A 27,048-nucleotide genomic window follows, 5' to 3' on the forward strand; every position below is an offset into this window, starting at 1 on the left:
TATTTGACCAAATTGGCCAAACTCACTAATGCAATGAATAAAAGAATCCGAAGGAGTCCACAGATTATCCAGCATAAAAATTTTGAAAAGAGATTTAAACACCCACAAACTATAACTGATGAACTCAAAGAGGTAACTTTTCAGTTCGTTTTGCCAGGGACATGTAAACGTGCGTTAATAGCAAAGAAACAAAACCACCTCCCCAAAAAATAATTTTAAAAATCCCAGTGGAAGTACACAACACTGTTTATGAAGACTTATCTTCAAAAAATTGAAATGGAGTCTGAGCACTGGGTATATACATCTCCCTGCAATTTACAGGAAATGCAGAGGGCAGAGGGACATGTTAAATGGCAGCAGAGAGACGAAGCAGCAAAATTCAGATTGTAAGACATACTGAACCCAGTTTTTTCATCTCATAAGTTGAAGGCAGGAGAAGTGAAATGATGAAAGATCCCCTAAAACCCAAATCCCAATCCATTTCAATGTATGATACTTATTTGAACAACCTGTAAAAAAAAAAAAAAAAAATCTAAGGAGACATTCAGGTTAAGTGAGTGTTGATTGGCTATTTGATGGTATTGAGGAACTATTATTAATGTTTTAGCATGATAATGGTTTTCATGGCTGTTCTGTCTTCTCTCTGACGTTGGATTTTTCATTTTACAGGTTTCCATTTGGTTTTTTGATCTTTGCTGAAACCTGTTCACATGTGCTGTTTATTTTCTCCTTTTAACACATCTATTGTTTTTAAAGTCCCTCTCTGATCATTGCAACACCTGGGCCATCCTAGGTCTGGTCTTACAGATCCTCTCTTGATGATGAGTCTTTTCTTCATGGGGTCTCATAACCTTTTTTTTTTTTAAAGATTTTCTTTGAGAAAGAGAGAGAGTGCACGGGCCACAAGTAGGGGGTGCAGTGGAGGAAGAGGGAGAAAGAATCTGGGTAGGGAGCCTAATGCGGGGCTCCATCCCAGGACCCCAGGATCAGGACCTGAGTCCAAGGCAGCCGCCTAACCAGCTGAGCCACCCAGGCGCCCCTCTCATAACATTTTATTGAATACCAGGCTTGGTGCATAAAATCGCAGTAAAAACGGAAATAAAAGCATTAACCATCTTTAGTTACGCAGTCAGTGTGTGCGAAGGCTCGCTGAATCAGTCTCACCTGTGGTTGGACTGGCTCCGGGGTTGCTGCTGTGGAGATCCAATTCACCACGGATTTCAGATATTTGGTGGGCGGGACTTGAACGCTGATGATCTGGGGAGGGGTCTCAGGTCTCTTGCCCCGCCCCCAGCTCCTCGCAGAGCCCGGATGTGGATAGAGGGAGGGTCTCCCCCCCGCCGTGCCTTTCCTGTTAGGACGCTGAGCTCGGTCGGAGGTCCACGGCCTGAAGGAATTCTCTCAGCTCCGGCTCTTTCCTCAGCTTTCCTCCGGCCCACAGCGGTGCAAGGGGACCCTCTCAGCCAGCGCCCCTGCTCCCCGGCGCCTCGTGGGCAGCCATCACTGCGCTTCAGCTGCTTTCTCTCCGTTCTGCCCCGCGTCCGGTCGTGACGTGCTCACCCCTTGATACAGAACCAAGGCGAAGACTTCACAGGTGAGCCTGAGTCATCTTGGCTGGGGCTCCCAGGGATTCTAAACTATCAAACCAATCTTGCTCAGCCTTTAAAATATTCGTTTGGGGTGCCTGGGTGGCTCCCTGGGTGAGGTGTCTCCCTCCTGATGTACAGTGAGGTCGTGAGTTCAGGGTTGTTAGATCGAGCCCTGAGCTGCCTCAGCTCCACGGTGGGCATGGAGCCTGCTTAAGAGTCTCTCACCCTCTCCCCCATCCCCTTTTCCCTCTTCCTTGACCCCTCACCCCCTCAAAAATTTTTTTTTTCCATTAAGTCATCCTCTGATTTCTTTTCACCCAATGTATGGTGAGTTTTTGTTTTTGTTTTTTTTTTTTTCCTCCCACCGCTCTACCAAATATGAAAGCAGGCTTGGATCTCTATGCCCCTAAAGGGACCATTTTAGATTTTAATGTCATTTCACTATTTTCTAGATTTTATTTTATTTTGTTTACTTTGCACGCTTGGAGATTATATATAATTTTTTTTTTTAAGTGGCTTGGTAGATTACCTAATTGGCTCTTCATGTTAAAATGAGAGCCACACTGTACTACGACTTTCTATATCTCCAGTGCAAGTGGAAGTTCCCTGGTTGGATTTTCATTCGTTAGAGATTTATAGTGAAATAAATGTTGATGAAATGATATGTCGTCTGGGAATTGCTTCAAATGGCCTAGTGAGGGAGGATGGGTGGGTTGTAGATGAAATGGATATGACCGCTCTTGGTACCATTGTTGACGTGGGTGTTATAGGTCAATGGATATTCAATGATATTCTCTCTACTTTTGAGTATGTTTTAATAGGGTTTCCATCATAAAAAGACTGTTAAAATGGATACTGGAAAATGTTAATGCCTTGCTACCAGTGGGTCAGAAAATTATTTCCAAGTTTGCAGGGGTATATACAAAAAGAAAACTAGTCAATTACAGAATTCAGAATGCCAGTATAGAAAAGAAGGGGGTAAAGAGCTAATTTTGTTCTTTGTGTTAGGGCCAGATAGAAATCTCTCCAAGGGTTCTCATAAAAGGAACATTGAAAAAGTAGTAACAAAAAGTCTATAACAACCTCCTCTCAGCAGAAACAATGACGAATCTTTCTTTTTAAATTAAGTTAAATGTAATTTTTTTCAGTGTCCCAAAATTCATTGTTAATGCACCACACCCAGTGCTCCATGCAGTATGTGCCCTCCATGATACCCACTACCAGGCTCACCCAACACACCAAGCCCCCTCCCCTCCAGAACCCTCAGTTTGTTTCTCAGAGTCCACAGTCTCTCATGGTTTGTCTCCTACTCCGATTTCCCCCAACTCACTTCTCCTCTCCATCTTCCATTGCCCTTTGTGTTATTCCTTATGCTCCACAAGTAAGTGAAACCATATGATAATTGACTCTCTCTGCTTGACTTATTTCACTCAGCAGAATCTCTTCCAATTCTGAGCATCATGGTTCTTTCCACAGTTTGGCGACTATGGCTATTGCTGCTATGAACACTGGGGTACAGGTTGCCCTTCTTTTCACTACATCCGTATCTTTGTGGTAAATACCTAGTAGTGCAATTGCAGGGTCATAGGGTAGCTCTATTTTTAATTTCTTAAGGAATCTCCACACTGTTTTCCAAAGTGGCTTGTATCAACTTGCGTTCCCACCAATCGTGTAAGAGGGTTCCTCTTACTCCACATCCTCTCCAACACTTGTTTCTTGTCCTGTTTTTGGCCATTCTAACTGGTGTAAGGTGGTATCTCAGAGTGGTTTTGATTTGAATCTCCCTGATGGCTAATGACAATGAACATTTTTTCATGTGTCTGTTAGCCATTTGTATGTCTTCGTTGGAGAGGTATCTGTTCATTGTCTTCCCTCCATCTTTGGACGTGATTATTTGTTTTGTGTGTGTTGAATTTGAGGAGTTCTTTACAGATCTTGGATATCAGCCCTTTGTACTGTCATTTGCAAATATCTTCTCCCATTGTGCAGGTTGCCTCTTTGTTTTGTTGACTGTTTTCTTTGCTGTGCAGAAGCTTTTGATCTTGATGAAGTCCCAAAAGTTCATTTTTGCTTTTGTTTTCTTTGCTTTTGGAGACATATCTTGAAAGAAGTTGCTGTGGCCAATGATGAAGAGGTGACTGCCTATGATCTTCTCTAGGATTTTGAAAGATTCCTGCCTCACATTGAGGTCTTTTATCCATTTTTAGTTGATATTTGTATATGGTGTAAAAGAATGGTCGAGTTTCATTCTTCTACACATAGCTGTCCAATTTTCCCAGCACAATTTGTTGAAGAGACATTTTTCCACTGTATATTTTTTCCTGCTTTGTTGAAGATTATTTGACGGTAGAGTTGAGGGTGCATATCTGAGCTCTCTACTCTGTTCCACTGGTCTATGTGTCTATTTTTGTGCCAGTACCGTGCTATCTTGGTGATCACAGCTTTGTAGTAAAGCTTGAAATCAGGCAATGTGATGCCCCCAGTTTTTTTCTTTTTCAAAATTTCCTTAGCAATTTGGGGTCTCTTCTGGTTCCATACAAATTTTAGGATTGTTTGTTCCAGCTCTTTGAAAAATGCCAGTGGAATTTTGATTGGAATGGCGTTGAAAGTATAGATTGCTCTAAGCAGTATAGACATTTTAACAATATTTATTCTTTCTATCCAAGAGCATGGAATGGTCTTCCATCTTTTTGTGTCTTCTTCAGTTTCTTTCATGAGTGTTCTGTAGTTCCTTGAGTACAGATCCTTTACCCCTTTGGTTAGGTTTATTTCTAGATGTCTTATGGTTCTTGGTGCTGTAGTAAATGGAATCGATTCTCTAATTTCCCTTTCTATATTTTCATTGTTAGTGTATAAGAAAGCAACTGATTTCTGTACATTGATTTTGTGTCCTGCCTCATTGCTGAATTGCTGTATGAGTTCTAGTAGTTTGGGGGTGGAGTCTTTTGGGTTTTCCATATAAAGTATTATGTCACCTATGAAGATAGAGAGTTTGACGACTTCTTTGCCAATTTGAATACCTTTTATTTCTCTTTGTTGTCTGATTGCTGTTGCTAAGACTTCTAGTACTATGTTGAATAACATTATCGAGAGTGGACATCCTTGTTGTGTTCCTAATCTCAAAGGGAAGGCTGTCAGCTTTTCCCTAATGAGCATGATATTTGCTGTGGGTTTTTCATAGATAGATTTTATGAAGCTAAGGAATGTTCCCTCTATCTGTGTACTTTGAATCATTTTAATCAGGAATGGATGCTGTATCTTGTCACATCCTTTTTCTGCATCAATTGAGAGGACCATGTGGTTCTTCACTTATTGATTTGTTCTATCACATTGATTTGCAAATGTTGAAACACCCTTGCATCCCATGGGTAAATCCCACCTGGTCATGGTGGATAATCTTTTTAATGTACTGTTGGATCCTGTTAGCTAGGATCTTGTTGAGAATCTTGGCATCCATATTCATCAGGGATATTGGTCTGAAATTCTCCTTTTTTTGTGGAGTCTTCACCTGGTTTGTTGATCAGGGTAATTCTGACTTTATAAAAAAGAGTCTGGAAGTTTTCCTTCTGTTTCTATTTTATGAAACCGCTTCAGGAGGATAGGTATTGTTTCTTCTTTGAATGTTTGGTAGAATTCCTCAGGGAATCCGTCGGGTTCTGGGCTCTTGTTTTTTGGGAGGTTTTTGATCACTGCTTCATTCATGTTACCAGATTTTGGTCTATTCAGTTCGTCAATTTCTTCCTGATTCGGTATTGGAAGTTTATAGGTTTCTAGGAATGCATCCATTTTGTCTAGGTTGCTTGTCTTTTTGGCATATAACTGTTGATAATAATTTCTGATGATTGTTTCTATTTCCTTGGTGTTAGTCATGATCTCTCCCTTTTCATTCATAATTTTATTAATTTGGGTCATCTTTCTTTTCTTTTGGATTAGTTTGGCCAGGGGTTTATTGATCTTACTGATTCTTTCAAAAAACCAGCTTCTAGTTTCATTGATGTGTTCTACTGTATCTCTGGTTTTTATCTCATTGATCTCTGCTCTAATCTTGATTATTTCTTTTCTTGTGTGTGGGGTTGGCTTAGTTTGTTGTTGATTCTCCAGTTCTTTAAGGTGTAAAAAGTGTTGGTGTTCTCTGGATTTTTCAGTTTTTTTGAGGGAGTCTTAGATGGCTATGTATTTCCCCCTTAGGACAGCCTTTGCTGTGTCATAGGTTTTGGACTGAAGTGTCTTCATTCTCATTGGTTTCCATGAATTAAATTCTTCTTTGATTTTCTGGTTGATCCAAAGATTCTTAAGCAGGGTGGTCTTTAGCTTCCAAGTATTTGAATTCCTTCCAAACTTTTTCTTGTGGTTGAGTTCCAGTTTCAAAGCATTGTGGCCTAAGAATATGCAGGGAATAATCTCAATCTTTTGGTATCAGTTGAGCCCTAATTTGTGACCCAGTATGTGGTCTAATCTGGAGAAATGTCCATATGCACTAGAAAAGAATGAGTATTCTGTTGTTTTAGGGTGGAGTGTTCTGTATATATCTATGAGGTCCATCTGCTCCAATGTATCATTCAGTGCTCTTGTTTCTTTATTGATTTTCTGCTTGGATGATCAGTCTGTTACTGAGAGTGGTGTGTTAAGGTCCCCTACTATTAATGTATTCATCATATCAGTGTGACTCTTTATCTTGATAAACAGTTTTCTTATGTTTATTTATGCCCCCAATATGGCTGCTCCCATATTGGGGGCATAAATATTTACAATTCTTAGATCTTCCTGCTGGATAGACCCTTTAAGAATGATGTAGTGTCCTTATGTATCTCTGACTACATCTTTTAGAACTTTTACTATAGCATCTTTCAATAAGGGCTGATGACATCGCACAGAAGTATGAGTCAGCAAAGACACTTGGTCACTTAACAATAGTGGATATCCAGTCAATAAAGATATGAATAGATGCTCAATTTTATTAGTCACCAGGAAAATGCATATTAAAAATTAAATGAGATACCATCACACACACACACACACACACACACATACACACCCTTACTACCCCCAGAATTAATAAAAATGTAAAGAATGATGACAACAAATGCTGACAAGGATCTGGAATAAATAGAACTCCGTATACTATTGGTAGGATTATATGTTGGTATAAATGTTTTCCAGAATTACTTGGCAATATCTACAGAAGCTGAATATGTAGTGGTTTATAATCCAGCAGTTCTATTCCTTGGTATGAATCTAAAAATTGCACAGGCCTGAAAGAGAATGATAAAAGAAAAAAAAATTGTCACAGTATTATTTGTAAGCTAAAAACAGAAAATAAGCCAAGATGTCCCTGAGCAGTAGAATGGATTAAAATACTGTGTTATATCAATAGAACATTATAGAAGAAAGTTGTAGATGAATGAACTACCATTACACTCAACAAAATGAATGGCTCTCAATGCTGATAATGTTAAGAGTAGGAAAAGCCTACTGCAAAAGATCACCTATGATCCATTTAAACTACAGTGTTTAGTGATAAATGTTTTGGAGATAAAACTGTAAGGAAATACAGGAAAAGTAAGCATGATGGTTACTTTTGTTGGGGAAGAAGGTCAGTAGTGATTGGAAGGAGGCACAAGTTTCCTTGATACTGACAATATTCCAGTTCTTATCCTATAGTTGTAACGCAGGTATTTTCTTTGTGAAAACCTACTGGGCCATGCATTTTTGATTTGTGAATTTTTCTGTGTGGGAGCTGTATTAAGGACACACAGAGATGATTAAAAGAAAACTGCATAGCTGAATGAGTCTTTATACCTTGATGGAGAATTTAGCAGAGGGAAATTGAGTGGAAATAATGAAGTGAAAATAATGCAGCCATTTATAAGAAAGTATATAATCAATTAGCTGAAAGTTCAATGAAAACAAACAAATCTCCTTTAGCATAGTAGACTATAATTGAGACTTGTTCTAGTATGAGTAAAGCAAATGCTATAGCTTATGCCAATGTTATATATATCGGTGTTATATATTAAAGGAATTAATATTACAATGCAAGTGGGCAATGAAAGAAAGGAACAACATGTTAACGTGGAGAATAGATTCTAAGTAGGCTTTTCTCTATGTGGGTAACAATGAAAGGAAGATGAGGGAACATAGTTGTGAAATAGTATTTTTTTTAAAGATTTTATTTATTTATTTGACAGAGAGAGATCACAGGTAGGCACAGAGAGAGAGGAGGAAGCAGGCTCCCTGTGGAGCAGAGAGCCAGATGTGGGGCTCGATCCCAGGACCCTGGATCACGACCTGAGCCGAAGGCAGAGGCTTTAACCCACTGAGCCACCCAGGTGTCCCTGAAATAGTATCTTAAAAAGGAGTATATATCCAGAAAAACTTTTCAAGAAATCCAGAAAAAAACTTCAAATTCAGAAAAACTTTTCAAGAAAAACATGTCAATCAAGAAATTAAATATTCATTTGCACCTGCTCTCTGCAGAGCACTGTGCTAAATGTTAATGGATGGAGTGATATACTACGCGTATATATGAGAGAAAGAGAGAACCTTTAACCACCATAGAAACCAAAATTTAATTATTGTGTTCCAAATAGAAAAGACATATGCTTTATTAAGACTCATCTGATGTAAGCCGAGTGAATTAGTAGAGGAAGTAAGATTTTTACCGGGCCTTTAAGAGAAACAGGAGAAAGTCAAAAGCATGAAGTCAGAAAAGAACAAAATGGACTTCAGTTTCAGTAAAGGACTGGTTTTGCTAGAGTACATCTTAACCTAGGATATTGGAGAGAGGTAAGATTGGAATGGTCAATCAGGAACATACAGGAAAGGAATTTAATGTCTGCCAAGCTGTGGAAACTTCTTCCTACAGGAAGCCTTGCGATTTTTGAATGGAAAAAAATTCTCTTTTTTCTTTCTCCAATATTCTGATACACCTTTTTTTTTCTTTTCTTTTCTCGTATGATTCTTAAAAATTATATTTTTAATTATAGTTCTTTGGGTGTAAGTAACTTTCCTCTCTACCTTGATTATAAGCTCTCTGTAAGCCGAAATATTATTAATCTTATATACCATAGAATCCAGTGTGTCTGCCTGGTTTACTGTGAAATAATGAGGCTGGTACCTTTGTGGTAGTTGACAAAGAATCTGAACACAAAGGAACCAACCAGTAAGGAAGTTAATATTTTTTTCTAAATTTGAACTAGAGTGGTAGCCATTGGAGTAAAAATTAACTAGTAAATGAAAAAGGCATTGTGAACACATAGTCAGTCCTTGAATATATGCATCAAGAAATTTTTCCAAAATGGATAGCTTGTGGAAAATTGTGATACCACTATACCGTGATATCTTTGTCCTATCAAAGGTAGCATGCATTTAGATGTTATTATATTAGCATGGCACTTAGATGTTATTCAAAATACATAGTCATGAATGAGTGTGTGAGCAAATGTCAATTTCAGTGTTCAGTATTCTCTTACTTCTGGCAGCTGATAAATTTTTAATTTATATAAATTTACATTATTTATATTTATACTATTTATTTATTACTTATATTATTATAAGCCAAAGCTCAAAAAAAAGTTCAAAAAAATGTTCATGCTTTATTTATGTCAGAAGAAAAATGTTTATAGATATAAACATTTTTCTTTTTTTTTTTTTTTAAAGATTTTATTTATTTACTTGACAGAGAGAGATCACAAGTAGATGGAGAGGCAGGCAGAGAGAGAGAGAGAGGGAGGCAGGCTCCCTGCCGAGCAGAGAGCCCGATGCGGGACTCGATCTCAGGACCCTGAGATCATGACCTGAGCCGAAGGCAGCGGCTTAACCCACTGAGCCACCCAGGCGCCCTATAAACATTTTTCTTCTGACATAAAGAAAACGAGCATTTTTTTTTCTTACGGAATTAAATCCACTATTCTATTATGTATTAAATGGTGTTTTATGTTAAATATATTGGTAAGCTTTATTATAATCCATATAATATATAGTTACGATATATTTTGATATATACTTAAATTTAAAGCCCATAAGATCTTATGCACAAGAAAACCAAAATTGATACATAGTATGTGTTTTCTATGTAACATACCCAATAATCAATTAAATTTTAGTTTTTATCCATACTGCCAGAAATAACCAACCAAAATGTTGTGGGTGGAAATGGAATGATTAGGTTTGCAATAATTTGAAATCATACCATCCATGTATTCCTCCTGTAAAGAGTTCAAAGAAGTAGTTTATATCAATATCACTGATACTGAACATAGGGGGAAAAAAGAAAATACAGAAGATATGATTTAAAAGAAATGATTTAAGAACTGAACCCTGCTAATAAGTAGTATTTAGATAATCATTTTATAGTTAATAGCTATATAACTGCATGTAAGTGTTAAAGAATGATCCTGACAGAGGAGATAAATAATGTAAACACAATAATTAATAATAAGGATCTTAAAACTCAGATTATTTAAATAACTATAGGGAGGTGGAAGAGGGATGAAAAGTGATAAGATTGCTAAATTTCTCACCTGTTATGGGGATAATTGATTTGTTTTGTTTTAACCTTAATATGGAAATAGGAAATAAAGACACTATTTAGACAAAAAAACGAAGTGTAGGAGAATTACAACAATATTTTTCTAATTATATATGTGTATTTTTTTATTTTCAGTATTTTACTTTCCATATCATTAGAAATATTTTGGTTTTGTTTTTTCTAGAGGCTTGAGGCAAAGGCTTATTTAATTTAATATCTTTCAGGGGTGCTTGGGTGGCTCAGTCACTTAAATGTCTGCCCTCAGCTCAGGTCATGATCCCAGGGTCCTGGGTTTGAACCCCACGTTGGGCTGCTAGTTCAGTGGGGAGCCTGCTTCTTCCTGTCCCTCTGCCCCTTTCCCTTATTTGTGCTCTTTCTCAAATAGATAAATAAAATCTTTTAAAAATCATGCAAATTTAATGTTCTTTAATTCTTATATAATAACAACAAACATTTAGAGCTAGGAGTTAATCTTTGGTTGTATAGTTTGATGGGTATTTTTGTTCTTCTTAGTCCCAATCTTATAAATTATTTTTCATTCAATAATTAGAAACACAAAATTAATACTTAATCAGTGCAGTAGTGCAAACAATACAGAAACTTTGAAAACAAAATTTTATAGTTGCTTTTCTTCTTCAGTGTAACACGTTAGCATTTTGATGGGGTATCTGTTTATAATACTATTTGCTTGAAAGTGCAAATATATAGAATTCTCCCCAAAATTTCATCATAGCATATATTTATTGATCTATTTTAATTTTGTTGATTAAGAATATAATGGCAATATATTTCCATCCATCAAAATGCTGCCTTATTTTACCAAATCCCTATAAGGTAATTCATATTATACAAGAACCATATACCATTTACATTTATTCCCTGTAGCATCATTTACTGAAGCATTTTACAATTGATAACCATCCAAGTTATTGCTAGGTTTCTCCTGTTACATTGACCTCTGTTTCTCAATAGTCTGTAACTGCAATTTTAAATTCTCATTTTGATCCTGAGTTATTTAGGAGGATATTTCTAAAAGTGTAAATGGTTGAATACTTATTTTTGTTAGGAAATAATCCCTCAACATTTAGAAAAGAATATCCATTCCCATGTTTGGTATACAAAGCATAATTTTCTAATATCCGACTCATGAATTATTTTGCCTATTTATATGCCACTAAATCTATTGAAAGACTGAGAAGTTATTCATCACAGTTTCTTTGCTTTATATATTTTGATTTTTTTAGTACATAAATATAACTGGTTTGTCTTTATCGTGAATAGTATAAATGCTTTGATCCCAAATTCCATTTGATCTCATATTATTATCGTCAGCCCAACTTACTATATATTTACCTCTTACATATTTGCAGATACCTTTACTATTAACCTTTATTTCAAGAGTATTCCTTTAAACAGTGTATAGTTGTACTTGTTAAACTGCATCTAAGAGTCATCATTTTTTTCAGAAAGGCAAGTCCATTTATTTATTTTGTATCTTATTTTATTTAAATTCAATTAATGAACATATAGTATATTATTAGTTTCAGAAGTAGAGGCTCAGTTATTCTTCAATCCATATTACACCCAGTGCTCATTATATCACATGACCTCCTTAATGCCTGTTACCAGTTACCCCATCCACCAACCCACCTCCCATCCAGCAACCCTCAGTTTATTTCCTCTAGTTAAGAGTCTCTTATGGCTCATCTCCCTTTCTGATTTCATGTTATTTTATCTTTTCCACCCTTCCCCTATGATCCTGTTTTGTTTCTTAAATTCCACATATGAGTGAAACCATATGATTGATAATTTTCTTTCTCTGATTGATTTATTTCACTTAGTATAATACCCTCCAGTTCCATCCACATCATTGCAAATGGTAAGACTTCATTTTGATAGCTGAATGATATTCCGTTGGATATGTATACTGCATCTTATTTATCCACTCATCTGTTGATGGACATCGGGACTCTTTCTGTAGTTTGGCTATTGTGGACATTGTTGCTATAAATGGTGGGGTAGAGGTGCCCTTTAGATCACAGTGTTTGTATCCTTTGGGTAAATACCTAGTAGTGCAATTGCTGGGTAGTTTTTTAACTTTGTAAGGAACATCTATACTGTTTTTCAGAGTGACTGTACTAGACTACATTTGCACCAAAAATGTAAAAATGTTCACCTTTCCCACATCCTCACTAACCTTTGTTTCCTGACTGGTTCATTTTAGCATTCTGACTGGTATGAGGTGGTATCTCATTGTGATTTTGATTTGTATTTCCTAGATGTGAAGTGACATGGAGCATTTTTTCATGTCTCTCTTGGCCATTTGGATGTCTTCTTTGGAGAAATGTCTGGTCATATCTTCTGCCCATTTCTCGACTGGGTTATTTGTTTTTTTGGGTGTTGAGTTTGATAAGTTCTTTATAGATCTTGGATACTAGCCCTTTATTTGATAAGATATTTGCAAATATCTTCTCCCATTGTGTCAGTTGTCTTTTGGTTTTATCCACTCTTTCCTTTGCTGTGCAAAAGCTTTTTATCTTGTTGAAGTCCAATAGTACATTTTTACTTTTGTTTCCCTTGCCTTGATGTGTCTAGCAAGAAGTTGCTGTGGCCCAGGTTGAAGAGGTTGCTGCCTGTGTTCTCCTCTAGGATTTTGATGGATTCCTGTCTCACATTAGGTCTTTCATCCATTTTGAGTCTATTTTTGTGTTGAAAATTGTCCAGTTTTATTCTTCTACATGTGGCCTCTGATTTACCCAACACCATTTGTTGAAGAGACGGTCTTTTTTCCATTGGATATTCTTTCCTGCTTTCTCAAAGAGTAGTTGGCCAGAGAGTTGAGGGTCCATTTCTGGGTTCTCTATTCTGTTCTGTTGGATCTATGTCTCTGTTTTTGTGCCAGTCCCATGCTGTCTTTTTTTTTTTTTTTTTTTTAAAGATTTTATTTATTTATTTGACAGAGAGAGATTACAAGTAGGCAGAGAGGCAGGCAGAGAGAGAGAGAGGAGGAAGCAGGCTCCCTGCAGAGCAGAGAGCCCGATGTGGGACCCGATCCCAGGACCCTGAGATCATGACCTGAGCTGAAGGCAGCGGCTTAACCCACTGAGCCACCCAGGCGCCCCATTCCCATGCTGTCTTGATGATTACATCTTTGCAATCTAGCTTGAAGTCCAAAATTGTGATGCCACCAACTTTGGTTTTCTTTTTCAACATTCTTCTGACTATTTGGGGATCTTTTCTGGCTCCATACAAATTTTTTTTTCCAATTTATTTATTTTCAGAAAAACATTATTCATACAAATTTTAAGATTATTTGTTCCAAAAAAAAAAAGTTTATTTGTTCCAGCTCCCTGCTAATTATGGATCTGTTCAGGTTTTCTGTTTCTCACTGTTTCAGTTTTGGTAGTTTATATGTTTCTAGGAATGCATCCATTTATTCAAGATTGCCTAATTTTTTTGGTATATAGTTGCTTATATGTTCTTATAATTGCATTTCTTTGGTGTTGGTTGTGAGCTCTCCTCTTTCATTTATGATTTTATTTATTTGGGTCCATTCTTTTTTCTTTTTGATAAGTCTGGCTAGGGATTTATCGATCTTATTACTTCTTTCAAAGAACCAGCTCCTAGTTTCATTTATTTGTTCTATTGTTCTTTTGGTTTCTATTTCACTTATTTCTTCTCTAATCTTTATTATTTCTCTTCTCCTGCTGAGTTTAGGCTTTACTTACTGTTCTTTTTCCCGCTCCTTTAGGTATATGGTTAGCATGTGCTTTTGAGACTTTTCTTACTTCTTGAGAAAGGCCTTTATTGCTATATACTTCCCTCTTAGGACCACGTTTGTTGCATCAAAAGGTTCTGAACTGTTGTGTTTTCATTTTCATGAATTATTTTAATTGATTTCCTGGTTTACCCTTTCATTCTTTAGTAGGATGCTCTTTAACGTCCACATTTTTGTGTTCCTTCCAAATTTTCTCTTGTGATTGAATTCAGGTTCTTAAAGCATTGTGTTCTGAGAATATACAGGGAATAATCCCAGTCTTTTGATATTGGTTGAGACCTGATTTATGACCTATTATGTGATCTATTCTGGAGAATGTTCTGTGTGCATTCAAGAAGAATGTGTATTCTGTTGTTTTAGGATGAAATGCTCTGAATATATCTGTAAAGTCCATCTGGTCCAGTGTGTCATTCAAAGCTCTTTTTTCCTAGATGATCAGAATTCTGCTTAGATGATCTGTCCCTTGCTGTGAGTGAGGTGTTAAAGTCCCCTACTAATATTGTATCATTATCAATGTGTTTCTTTAATTTTGTTATTAATTTGTTTATGTAATTGGCTACTCCCAAGTTAGGGATATATTTATAATTTTTAGGTCTTCTTGTTGAATAGACCCTTTAATTATGAGATAGTGTCCCTCTTCACCTCTTATTACAGTCTTTGGTTTAAAATCTGATTTGTCTGATATAAGAATTGCAAAAGCTTTCTTTTTTTCTTTTTTGTGCAAAAGCTTTCTTTTGATGTCCATTAGCATGATAACTGGTTTCTACCCCTCACTTTCAATCTGGAGGTGTCTTTGGGTCTAAAATGAGTCTCTTGTAGACAGCATATAAATGAGTCTTGCTTTTATCCTTGTCTTTTGGTGCTTTTAACACATTTACATTTAGAGTAATTATTGAACAATATGAGTTTAGTGTCATTTTATTACCTATAAAATCAGTTTCTGTAGATTGTCACTGTTCTTTCTGGTCATTATTACTATTGGGCTCTCTATTCACTCAGAGGATCCCCCCTTTAATATTTCTTATAGGGATGTTTGAGTGATCAAATTTTTTTTTGGTTTTTGTTTGTCCCGGGAGGTCTTTATCTCTCCTTCCATTCTGAATGATAGTCTTGCTGGATAAAGTATTTTTAGCTGCATGTTTTTCTCACTTAGCACCCTGAATAGATCATGCAAGTATTTTCTGGTCTGTCAGGTCTCTAAACAGGTCTGCTGCCAGCCTTATATTTCTACCTTGTAGGTTAAGGACCTCTTGTCTCAAGCTACTTCCAGGATTTTCTCCTTATCTCTGAAATTTGCCAGCTTCACTCTTACATGTCTGAGTGTTGACCTATTTTTATTGATTTTGGGGGGGTTCTCTGTGCTTCCTGGCCCTGAATGCTTGTTTTCTTTCCCAGGTTAAGAAATTTCACAGCTCTAGTTCATTCAAACAAATCTTTTTTCTCATCTTCCAGAACCCCTATGGTTCATATTACTGCATTTTATGGTATCACTGATTTCTTGAAGCCTCCCCTCATGATCCAGTAGTTCTTTTACTCTTTTTTCTATTTCCTTACTTTTCATCATTTTGTCTTCTATATCACTGGCTCTCTTTTGCCTCATTTACCCTGGCAGTTAGATCCTCTGTTTGTTACAGCATATTAGTAATAGAATTTTTAATTTCAGTCTGGTTAGATTTTAGTTCTTTTACTTCTGCAGCAAAGGATTCTTTAGTGTCTTTTATGCTTTTTTTCAACACCAGCCAGTATCTTTATAATTGTTGTTTTGAATTCTAGTTCTGACATCTTACTTATAGCCCTATTGATCAAATCTGTGGCAGTGAGTACTACCTCTTGTTCTTCATTTTGTTGTGAATTTCTCCTTCTAATTATTTTGTCCAGAAAAGAGGAGAGGAAAAAAAAAACAGCAACAACAAAAATATCTTCAGGAAGTGATTCTGGTGTATGCTGTGTGTACACTGTTGTGTTTCGGCTGCTCTTTCCCATTGGTCCTTCCTCTACAGAGTTCCTCCTTGCTTGTAGTGGGGAGTGTTTGTTCCTTTAAGTGGGTATGCTTTGATATGTTTGTGAAGTTAAGTTGGAAGCTGAAGTTTTGGACATTTCTTTAATCAGGAGATTTGTTATATATAGGGATTTGTGTTGTTCTGCTGAGGGAGAGGTCTACCATGCTGACTCACAAGCTGAATTGCCCTTATAAAGATGCTCCTGCCAGGTCAGAGGGAAGGATTTTAGTGTAGGAGACTCCAGCCTCCCACAGAGGTGCTGTGTTTCTCTTTGGAACCTGATGGTGCTGGTGGGCAGATGGGCTGATGGAGGGGAGTAGAGATGGAAGAGGTAGAATATGGCATTACCTATCCCTTTTGTCCTTGGGGGTGGAAGAGCCAGCAGCCATTACCCAGGAAGCCCTCTACGAAAAGTGAGTAATCTCCTGTGACCTAGCTGACTTCAGTTACTTACCCTAACCTGTGTGTGTCCAGTCGGTTGGCATGCCCAGAGCCGTAGATCTCTTGTATTTTATCTCTGGCCAGTGGCTGGGATTCAAAACTTCCAAGTTTTAAATGGCCTGGTAATGTGCATGCACATTTTTGTCCCTGGCCAGAAGGCTCAGGGCATGCCCAGCTCTGTCCTGTCCCCAAAAAGCCTTTGTACAATGTGCACAAAGGCTAGAGTTTATTGTAATGCTCAGTGAAAAGCTGGAGCTGGGCTACCAGCCATCTGCACTTGACTCAGCCCCCTACTCTCCTTTCTCTCAAAAAAAGCCTTCACAGAGGCTTCAGTCTATTATGGCAGAGAGCAAAAAGCAGCCTGGTTATCCACAGTCTGCTCCAGTCTCTACACTCTGCTTTGTCAGTGCTTTTTTCTACTGAAAAGTAGAGGTATGGTGTGTGCACAGAGGTATAAGGCTATTCTGGCTCAGAGCAAAAAGCAGGGCCAGGTTATCTGCCATCTGCTCCAGTCTCTGTGCTCCATTGTGTCAGTCCCAGAAAAGCAGCTGTTTGGCACAAGCCCAGAGGTTTAAGCCTATTGAGGCTCACACCAAAAACTAAAGAGGTTTTCTGCCCTCTGCACACCCCTCTGATCCTGCTGCTGAACTCCCCATAATTGTTCCACAGCTGCCCCTTTGGAAGGACAAATATACTCCTCTGTGTGCCCTCCAGGAAGGGAGCAATCACTCCCTAATCAACCCAGGGATCCCATCACTACAGCTTATTGTGGGTTGACAAACCACTGCATTCTTTCCAACTTTATCCTTCTTTCTGACTTTGCTCTGGGAGCAAGGCTTCCTCCCCTTCCTGGCCCCCAGGCTTCCCAGTTCCCCAGTTCAGTGCTCAGAATCTTGCTTCTGCCAAATTCACTCTTCCAACTATGCTGATTTTTTTTTCTATAATCCTCCAGTTCTCTTCCTAGTTGTTCAAAATAGTTGAAGGTTGATCTAGTTGTATTTAAAGGACAAGGCAATTCAGAGTTCCCCTATTACTCTGCCATTTGGAACTCTCCCCCATAGTCTTCATCATTTAATATTTAATAAAAGTGCCTATTTATTTGGGTTGTTATGACTGAAATGTTTAGTACTATTATTTAAATATATTTTGACATTTCTGTTTTTGTTTTAATGACTTTTTTGTTTTTAATGACTCAAATTTCTTTCTCCCCTATTTTAAGCACACTGATCAAGTTGGTTTCCTTTTTCTTTAAATTTTGTACATTGATTAAATAGAAATTTGAACATAAGGATGGAAATACTTAATTTCATAAATATTTTTAGCATTTCTCATGTTGACTTAAAAATAAAATACATGGTGGATAAGCAATGAATCTTGGAACACTGAAAAAAATAAAATTAAGATTAATAAAAATCACTATGAGATAATTTTTGGTAGGATATATTTCAATATTTTTAAAATTTTTCCGGGAGTGGAGAGCAAAAAAATGTACTAGTACAGAAAAGAAAATGCTGAAACAGAGGAAAGATGCTTTACTAATTATAACACTAAAGGTGTTGTAGTTAAACATTTGGAATAAAAAGTTAAACTCTATAAATATAATTTCTAGGCAACAACCAATCTATTTTCTGCCTCTATGGATTTATCTATTCTTGACATATCATGTAAAGGAGATCATTCAATATGTGGCCTTTTTTTGTTTGTTTGTTTTTGTCTTTTGATATTAGCCATTCTGACAGGTATAAGGTAATATCTTTTGATTTGTATTTCCCTGGTGATTAGTGATGTTGATCATCTTTTCCTGTGTCTGTTGGCCATCTGTATGTCATATTTGCAAAATGTTTATTCAGGTCCTTTGCCCACTTTCAATCAGATTATTTTTGTTTTGTTTTGATGTTGTTTTGTATGAGTTCTTGATATATTTTTGATATTAACCCTTTATTGTATGTATCATTTGTAAATATCTTCTGCCATTCAGTAATTTGTCCTTTTATTTTGTTGGTGGTTTCCTTCACTCTAAGAATCTTAGCTTGATAGACTTTCAGTTGTTTGTTTATGCTTTTGTTTTCCTTCTCTAAGGAGACAGATCCAAAAACATACTGCTAAGATCAATGTCAAAGGGCATACTGCTTACATTTTCTTTTAGAAGTTTCATAAAAAGTCTTTAGTCCATTTTGAGTTTTTTTTTTTTTTCTATATGATATTACCAACTGGTCCAATTTCTTTCTTTCCTTGTAGCTCCTAGCACCATTTATTGGAGTGAATGTCTTTTCCCCATTGTATATTCTTGCCTCCTTTGAGCATATAAGCATGAGCATATAAGCATGAGTTTATTTCCAAGCTTTCTATTCTGTTCTGTTGATCTAAATGTCTATTTTTTGTGCCCATATCATACTGTTTTGATTAGTATAGCTTTGTAGTATAGTTTGAAAGCAGGAAGTATGATGCCCCTAGGTTTGCTCTTCTATCTGAAGATTGTTTTGGATATTTTAAGTGTTTTGTGGTTCTGTATAAATTTTAGTATCATTTGCTATAATTCTGTGAAAAAATGCTGTTGGTTTTGGTAGGGATTACATTGCATCTGTAGATTGCTTTGGGTAATGTGGACATTTTAACAATATTCTTCCAATCCGTGAGCACATTTATTTGTGTTATCTTTCCATTTATTTGTGTTATCTTCAATTTCTTTTATCAGTATCTTATAGATTTCAGAGCATAGGTCTCATCTCCTTAGGTACATTTATTCCTAGTATTTTATTCTTTTTGATGCAGTTGTGAATGGGGTTGTGTTCTTAATTTTTCTTTCTGCTAGTTCAGTATTAGTGTATAGAAACACAAAACATTTTAGTATATTATTTTTGTATTGTGCAATTTTACTGAATTCATTTAGTTTTAGTAACTTTTGGATGAATCTCTAGAGTATTAATCTGCAAATAGTTATAGTTTTACTTGTTCCTACCAATTTGGATGCTTTTTTTTTTTCTTATTTGATTGGTGTGGCTGTGAGTTCCAGCAGTATGTTGAATAAAAATGGCAAGAGTGGACACACTTATCTTATTCCAAGTCTTAGAGGAAAAGCTTTCAGTTTTTCATCTTTGAGCATGACATTAGCTGTGAATCTGTCATTTATGACCTTTATTATGTTAAGGTGCATTCCCTCTGTACCCACTTTGTTGGGATTTTTTTTATTATAAATGCATGTTGAATTTTGTTAAATGCTTTTTCTACATATAGTGAGATGATTATATGGTTTATATCCTTCATTTAGTTAATGTGTAACATACAATTTGATTTACATGTATGGAATCAATCCTACTTGATTATAATTTGTGATCTAATTTAATGCTTATATTTCATTGAAGATGTTTGCATCTATGTTCATTAGGGATTTTGACTATTTATTTATGGTAGTGTCTTTATCTGGTTTTGTTATCACAGTAATGGGTGGCATCATAGAATGGATTTGGCAGCTTTCTTTGATCTTTAATTTTTTGGGATAGTTTGAAGATAAACATTAACTCTTCTTTAAATGGTAAATAGATTGATCTGTGAACCATCTGGTCCTGGACTTTTGATTGTTGGGGTTTTTTGATTACTTATTTGATTTTATGACTAGTAATCAATCTTTTCAGGTTGTATATATCTTCCTGATTCAGTCTCAGAAGATGGTATGCTTCTAGAAATTTATCCATTTCTTATAGGTTTTCCAGTTTGTTGACATATGATTGTAATACTCTTATAATTTTAGTGTTTCTGTGGAGTTGTTTGTACTTCTCTTGCCTGTCTGGTTGTACTTTTCTTTTTTATTTATTTATTTATTAAAGATTTTATTTATTTATTTGACAGAGAGAAATCACAAGTAGATGGAGAGACAGGCAGAGAGAGAGAGGGAAGCAGGCTCCCTGCTGAGCAGAGAGCCCGATGTGGGACTCGATCCCAGGACCCTGAGATCATGACCTGAGCCGAAGGCAGCGGCTTAACCCACTGAGCCACCCAGACGCCCCTGGTTGTACTTTTCTTGCCTATTTCTTTTTCTTGATAAGTCTGGCTAATGGTTTATCAATTTTGTTTATCTTTTCAAAGAACCAGTTCTTAGTTTAATTGATCTTTTCTCTTTTTTATCTTTATTGCCATTCTGATCTTTATTATTTACTTCTTTCTCATAACTTTGGGCTGTGTTTATCTGTTTCTAGTTCCTTTAGGTATAAACTTATATTGTGTATTTGGAATTTGTCTTTTTTTCCCCATTTTATTTTCTTTCTTTTCAGTGTTCCAAAATTCATTGTTTATGCACGACACCCAGTGTTCCATGCAATACGTCCCCTCCATAATAGCCACCAGCAGGCTTACCCAACCCCCTCCCCTTCTCCCTTCCAAAACCCTGTTTGTTTTCTTGTTTCTTGAGATAGACCAGTGTCACCATAAAGTTCCCTCTTTGAACTGCTTTTGCCATGTCCCATAATTTTGACAAGTTTTGTTTCCATTTTCATTTGTCTCAAGGTATTTTTTTTATTCTTCAGTTTCTTCATTTACTCATTGGTTGGTTAGTAGCATATTGCTTAATCTTCCTGTGTTTATGTTTTTCCATTTTTTTGTAGTTTATTTCTAATTTCATACCATTGTAGTCAGAAAAGATGGTTGATATGATTCACCTTTCTTAACTTTATTGAGCCTTGTCTTGTGGACCTACATGTGATCTATTCTGGAGAATGTTCTATATGCACTTAAACAGAATATGTTCCCTGCAGTTTTTAGAGGGAATGCTCTGCATTTATCTATTAAGGCCATCTGGTCTAATGTGTCATTTAAGGCTTCTGTTTTCTTATTGATTTTCTGTCTGGATGATGTTACATTTGGATGATGTAAATGGAATATTAAAGTTCACTTATGTCTGTTAACATTTGTCTTATATATATATAGGTACTTCTACATGGGTGTATGGATATTTATAAATGCTATATTCTCTTGCTAGATGAATTCCTTTATGCTTATGTATTGCCCTTCTTTTACCTTGCCATCATTTTGTTTTAAATTTGAATTTGTCTGATATAAGTATTGCTATCCCAAATTTCTTTCCATTTCCATTTCTATGGAATATCTTTTTCTATCCCTTCACTTTCAGTCTGTTTGTGTCTTTAGGTGTGAAGTGAGTCTCTCACACATAGCATATAGATGAGTTGTGTTCTTTTTATCCATTTATTTCCCCTACATCTTTTGATTGGGGCATTGATTAATTAACATTTAAAGTAATTGTTGATAGGTATGCATTTGTTGCCATTTTGTTAATGTTTTCTGGATTTTTTTGTAATTCTCTGATCCTTTTTTTTAAATTTATTTTTTATTTATTTTCAGCATAACAGTATTCATTACTTTTTGCACCACCCCCAGTGCTCCATGTAATCTGTGCCCTCTATAATACCCACCACCTGGTACCCTGACCTCCCACCCCCTGCCCCTTCAAAACCCTCAGATTGTTTTTCAGAGTCCATAGTCTCTCATGGTTCACCTCCCCTTCCAATCTACCCCAACTCCCTTCTCCTCTCTAACTCCCCATGTCCTCCATGCTATTTGTTATGCTCCACAAATAAGTGAAACCATATGATAATTGACTCTGTCTAACTTATTTCACTCAGCATAATCTCTTCCAGTCCCGTCCATGTTGCTACAAAAGTTGGGTATTCGTCCTTTCTGATGGAGGCAGAATACTCCATAGTGTATATGGACCACATCTTCCTTATCCATTCGTCCATTGAAGGGCATCTTGGTTCTTTCCACAGTTTGGCGACCACGGCCATTTACCCCAAAGATACAGATGTAGTGAAAAGAAGGGCCGTATGTACCCCAATGTTTATAGTGGGTTATCTTTTTGATAATTTTCTTTCATTTCCTTTAGACATAGACCCAGAAATGATATTGCTGGTTCATATAGTAGTTGTATTTATTTATTTATTTTAAGAGAGAGAGTGATAATGCAAGAGGGACAGGCAGAGGGAGAGGGAGAGAAAAAATCTTAAGCATGTTCCATGCTCAGGGTGGAAGCCGACCTAGGACTCAATCTCATGACCCTGAGACCATGACCCAAGTCAAAACCAAGAGTCAGACACTTAACTAACTGAGCCACCCAGGTGTCCTATATGTTTTATTTTAAGATATTTATTTATTTATTTATTTATTTTTAATTAATTTTTTAAAGAAACATATAATGTATTATTAGCCCCAGGGGTACAGGTCTGTGAATCGCCAGGTTTACACACTTCACAGCACTCACCATAGCACATTGATTATGCTTTTTTGTTTGTGCTTTTTGTGCCATAGCCAGAAAATCATTGTCCAGCCCAATGTGGAAGAACTTCCTCCCCATTTTCTTCTAGAAGTTTTACATTATCAGACCTTACATTTCGGTCTTTAATCCATTTGGACCTGGCTAGCCACACCAAGAAAAATGAAACTGAACCTCTATGTTACACCACACCCAAAAATTAGTTCAAAATGATCCTTTTTTTTTTTTAATCTTACTTTTTCCCTTTTGATTTCATGATTTTCTTTAGTGTTGTTTGGTTTCCTTTATATTTACTTTTTGTGTGTTTATTATAGGTTTTTGGCATATGCAACACCCTATATGTATACAGCAATCTATTTTAGGCTGATGGTTGCGTAAGTTCAAACACATTCTAAAAGCACATTTTAACCACTCCCACATACACATTTACCCAAAAAACAAGAGGCCAGGGCCCAATGGATTTCCAAGGGAATTCTACCAAACATTTAAATAAGAAATACCTATTCTCCTGAAGCTGTTTCAAAAAAATAGAAACAGAAGGAAAAGTTCTAGACTCATTCTATGAGGCCAGCATTACCTTGATCCCCAAACTAGGCAAAGACCCCATCAAAAAGGAAAATTATGGACCAATATCCCTGATAAATATGGATGCCAAAATTTTCAAGATCCTAGCCAACAAGATCCAACAGTACATTAAAAGGATTATCCATCACGAGCAGGTGGGATTTATTTCTGGGATATAAGTGTGGTTCAACATCCACAAATCAATCAGTGTGATAGACCGTATTAATTTACCTTATTTTAAAACCTTTTAAAAGTACATAATATATTATAGTTATAGGAAATATCAATTGTAGCTCAATTTTGAAAATGAAACACTACTTAAAATTCAACTGTTTCTTTGCCTCTCCCCATTCCTACCCCATTGATTATTTAAAGGGTAAAATAAATTAAAATATGTGGAGAGAAAATATGTTGATTGCTAAGAAATCTAGAAGTAACAATGAGAGACTATTATCTGAACAAAATCACTATTAATTTTTCAAAAAAAATAAACCATTCCAATATCCATTTCTCATAGTTAAAATTTTTGATTTCTCACAAATTTAAATTTTTCCTTCATAAAAACTTTATTGTCAACATTATCATCATGATCAATCTAAAATCATAATACCAAATACATATTGTGTGAGTATATCCAGCATTCAGATTTAAATACTTTCTGAGATTGAAATGATAATGTCAACCAACCAATATTCTTTCCCAGTCATCTATATCTTCCTTACTTTTCTAAACTGTCATCTACCTGAGTTTCTTTAGCCCTTTGCAGAATTGGTTTTTCAGAGAGCCTAAATTCTACACCACTAGAGATGTAGTTCTTTTTTTTGTTTTGTTTTTAAGATTTTATTTATTTATTTGACAGAGATGCAGGGGGAGCAGCAGGCAGAGAAAGAGGGAGAGGCAGGCTTCCTCCTGAGCAAGAAGCCTGATGCAGGGCTCTATCTCAGGACCCTGGGATTATGACCTGGGCTGAAGGCAGACGCTTAACTGACTGAACCACCCAGGTGCTCCTGGAGCAGTGGTTCTTAACATTGGCTAAATATTGGACTCACTTTGGGAGATTTAGAAAATATGATGCTTGGGTCTGTCCCTGCATACTCTAATTTAATTGAACTAGAGTGCAGCCTGAATGCTGGAATTCTTAAAAGATCCTGAGATAATTCTAAGATGAAGACAGGGTTAAGAACCACCAACTGGTTGCTCTTGTTGTAACAAAAACAAACAAACAAAAAACACTGAGGAAAACAAGTCATCATTCTTTTCTTTAAAGCCATCTAAGAGCTATAGATGCAAAGGAATCAAAAAAATGAACTAAATTCTGGAGAATTAGGCCTTAAATAAGAAAGCATCAGCTGCTCACATAGCTAGGAGCTGCAACCTAGTTTACTTTAAGGGGGACTGAGGACCAGTCTTGTTGGAGGCAGGGATACTTTCTTAGGATGAAGAAAATCAGCTGTTTTTTTTTTTTTTTTAGTATTTATTTATTTATTTGACAGAGAGAGGCATCACAAGTAAGCAGAGAGGCAGGCAGAGAGAGAGGGGGAAGCAGGCTCCCCACAGAGTAGATAGCCTGATGCAGGGCTCCATCCCAGGACTCTGAGATCATGACCTGAGCCAAAGGCAGAAGCTTAACCTGCTGAACCACTCAGGCGCCCCATCAGCTGAATTTTTAATGAACATGTGGGATATCAAGAGGAACTGAAATATGAAAGAGCCCCAGTGGCAAAACTAATAATCCCAATATTCCAGTTTTATCACGTAGTATATTTTGTTAAATAAATAATGACTAGGAAGGGAGCAAGGGCATGGAGGAAGATATAGTGGTGCTTTAATCCCACAGTTTTTCTGGAGAAGGGACCAGACCTCAATCTCAAAACAGAAATTTCCTTATAAAATGAAACTAATTAAAGTAATGACCCAGCCTCTACCCAGTTAATTTCTTCATAGCATCAAAGATTTTAACACCTTGCAAATAAGAAAGCTGTCTATTTTCTTAAAATTTGTGCTCAGGCCCCAAAGCCTTTTTGGAGGGGGCGCCTAACCAAACTTTTGAAATATTTGGAATCAGAAGTAAAATAAAACTATTCAGAGTTGCAAATAATTCCCAGTAGGTTCAGAGATCTCACCATTAACAACTAACAAAGTCATGAGACCTCTCTGGGGGAAAGTATATCTCTATCTGTATCTATATACTACATCTATTCAACTTCAACATCAACTGTTATTTTATATATGGTATCTAGAATACAATAAAACATTTTGAGACTTGTGAAGAAGCCAAATCAAAACCCATAAGCATGAGAAGAAAATGTCAATAAAAGCATTATCAAAAGATGCACTACTATATGTGCTAATGGATGTCAACTAGACTTACTGTGATTATTCTGCAATATATAATCAACTCATTATGTTGAACAACTGAAGCTACTATAATGCTATATGTCAATTATACCTCAATAACCAAAAGATGAGTTTTGGATTAGTATGTTAAGTCTTAAAATACTATTATAAATATGTTAGTGGATTTAGAAGATGCACAAAATGGATCAAGATTTATGGTGTTGTTTATTTTTTTTTAAAGATTTTATTTACTTAGTTGACAGAGATCACAAGTAGGCAGAGGCAGGCAGAGAGAGAGAGGGAGGGAAGCAGGCTCACTGCTGAGCCAAGAGCCCGATGCAGGGCTTGATCCCAGGATCCTGGGATCATGGCCTGAGCTGAAGGCAGGGGCTTTAACCCACTGAGCCACCTGGGCGCCCTATGGTGTTGTTTAAAGAAATGAAAGTCTATAAAGAATCAAATGAGTACAGCACTGAAACAATTTTTAAATGGAAAATTCATTAATAGGTTTAAAAAGATGTTAAACAGTATGAGAGGACCAGTGAATTGAAGTCAATTAAAATGAATTGAAACTATCATAACCAAAGCAAGCAAGAAAAAACAATAAATAAAACAGAGAATCAGTGACCCATGAACTAATAAACATTGGAGCCCCAGGAGAAGAGATAAAGAGTAGAACAATGGAAATATATAAACATTTATAAAGTGTGTAAAGATATCAATCCACAGATCCCAAAATTCCAGTGAACTTTAAGCATTTTAAATACAATGAATACCACAGCAAGATATCAGAGTCAACCTATTGAAATATAATATCTTAAAAGAAAAGAAGAAAATCTAAAAGTGTGTTGGGGTTAATGTAGAGTATGAAATAACCCATAATATCTGGCTTGCTAAAATATAACTTGGAGGCCACTGAGGGCAAGGGAAGGTTTTGGAGAAGGGCATAGACCTGTGGAATGAGGAGACCTGCATGACCACTCTGCCATAGGAATGCCCTGGGGAGTTGCCTTCCCCAAAGCTTTCTTAGCCCAAACACCTGCCCTGTGATCTAAGAGATGTATTCATTGTTCCCTAAAGCTATGTTTAGCAGAACTCTTAGAACAAGCTGATCAGCACATTGTATCTTCCCTGTAATCAGACTCTTCTATTTTCTTTAAGACCCTTTACCACACATTTGCTTGAGAAACAGAGTTGTAGAGATTTATGATTATCCTGATGCACAAATAAAGGTAAGAGCAAAGAAGAATGAAGGGTCTTTGTCTCTGAGCATTGACCTCCTTTCCTTCTCTCTTTCAAAGACTGGAATAAAATTTCATCCATCAGTATGGGGATTGCTGGCCATTCCCAGCAAAAGTGGGTGAACGATATTAAGAATAAAGGCACATTACTAAATTCGGGTGAACGATATTAAGAATAATAGCTGACTTTCCATAAAAAAACAATGGAAATCAGAAAACAGTAGGATAGTTTTAATGTGCTACAGAGAAAATAACTATCAATTCAGATTTCTATCTCCAGCAAAGATA

General features: G+C 36.4%; 1 long non-coding RNA gene across 1 annotated transcript in view; it reads left to right on the plus strand.

Annotated features, from left to right (window-relative positions):
• The first annotated feature begins 1,349 nt into the window (after window positions 1-1,349).
• Window positions 1,350-27,048, plus strand: part of LOC122889114 — a 129,200-nt gene continuing 103,501 nt past the window's right edge. Inside the window, exon 1 of the long non-coding RNA XR_006380811.1 lies at window positions 1,350-1,594. This is a non-coding gene — a long non-coding RNA (uncharacterized LOC122889114). The remainder of the gene's footprint in view (window positions 1,595-27,048) is intronic.

Source organism: Neovison vison, chromosome 11, assembly GCF_020171115.1.
Source record: "Neovison vison isolate M4711 chromosome 11, ASM_NN_V1, whole genome shotgun sequence".
In the NCBI taxonomy this organism is placed as follows: Eukaryota; Metazoa; Chordata; class Mammalia; order Carnivora; family Mustelidae; genus Neogale; species Neogale vison.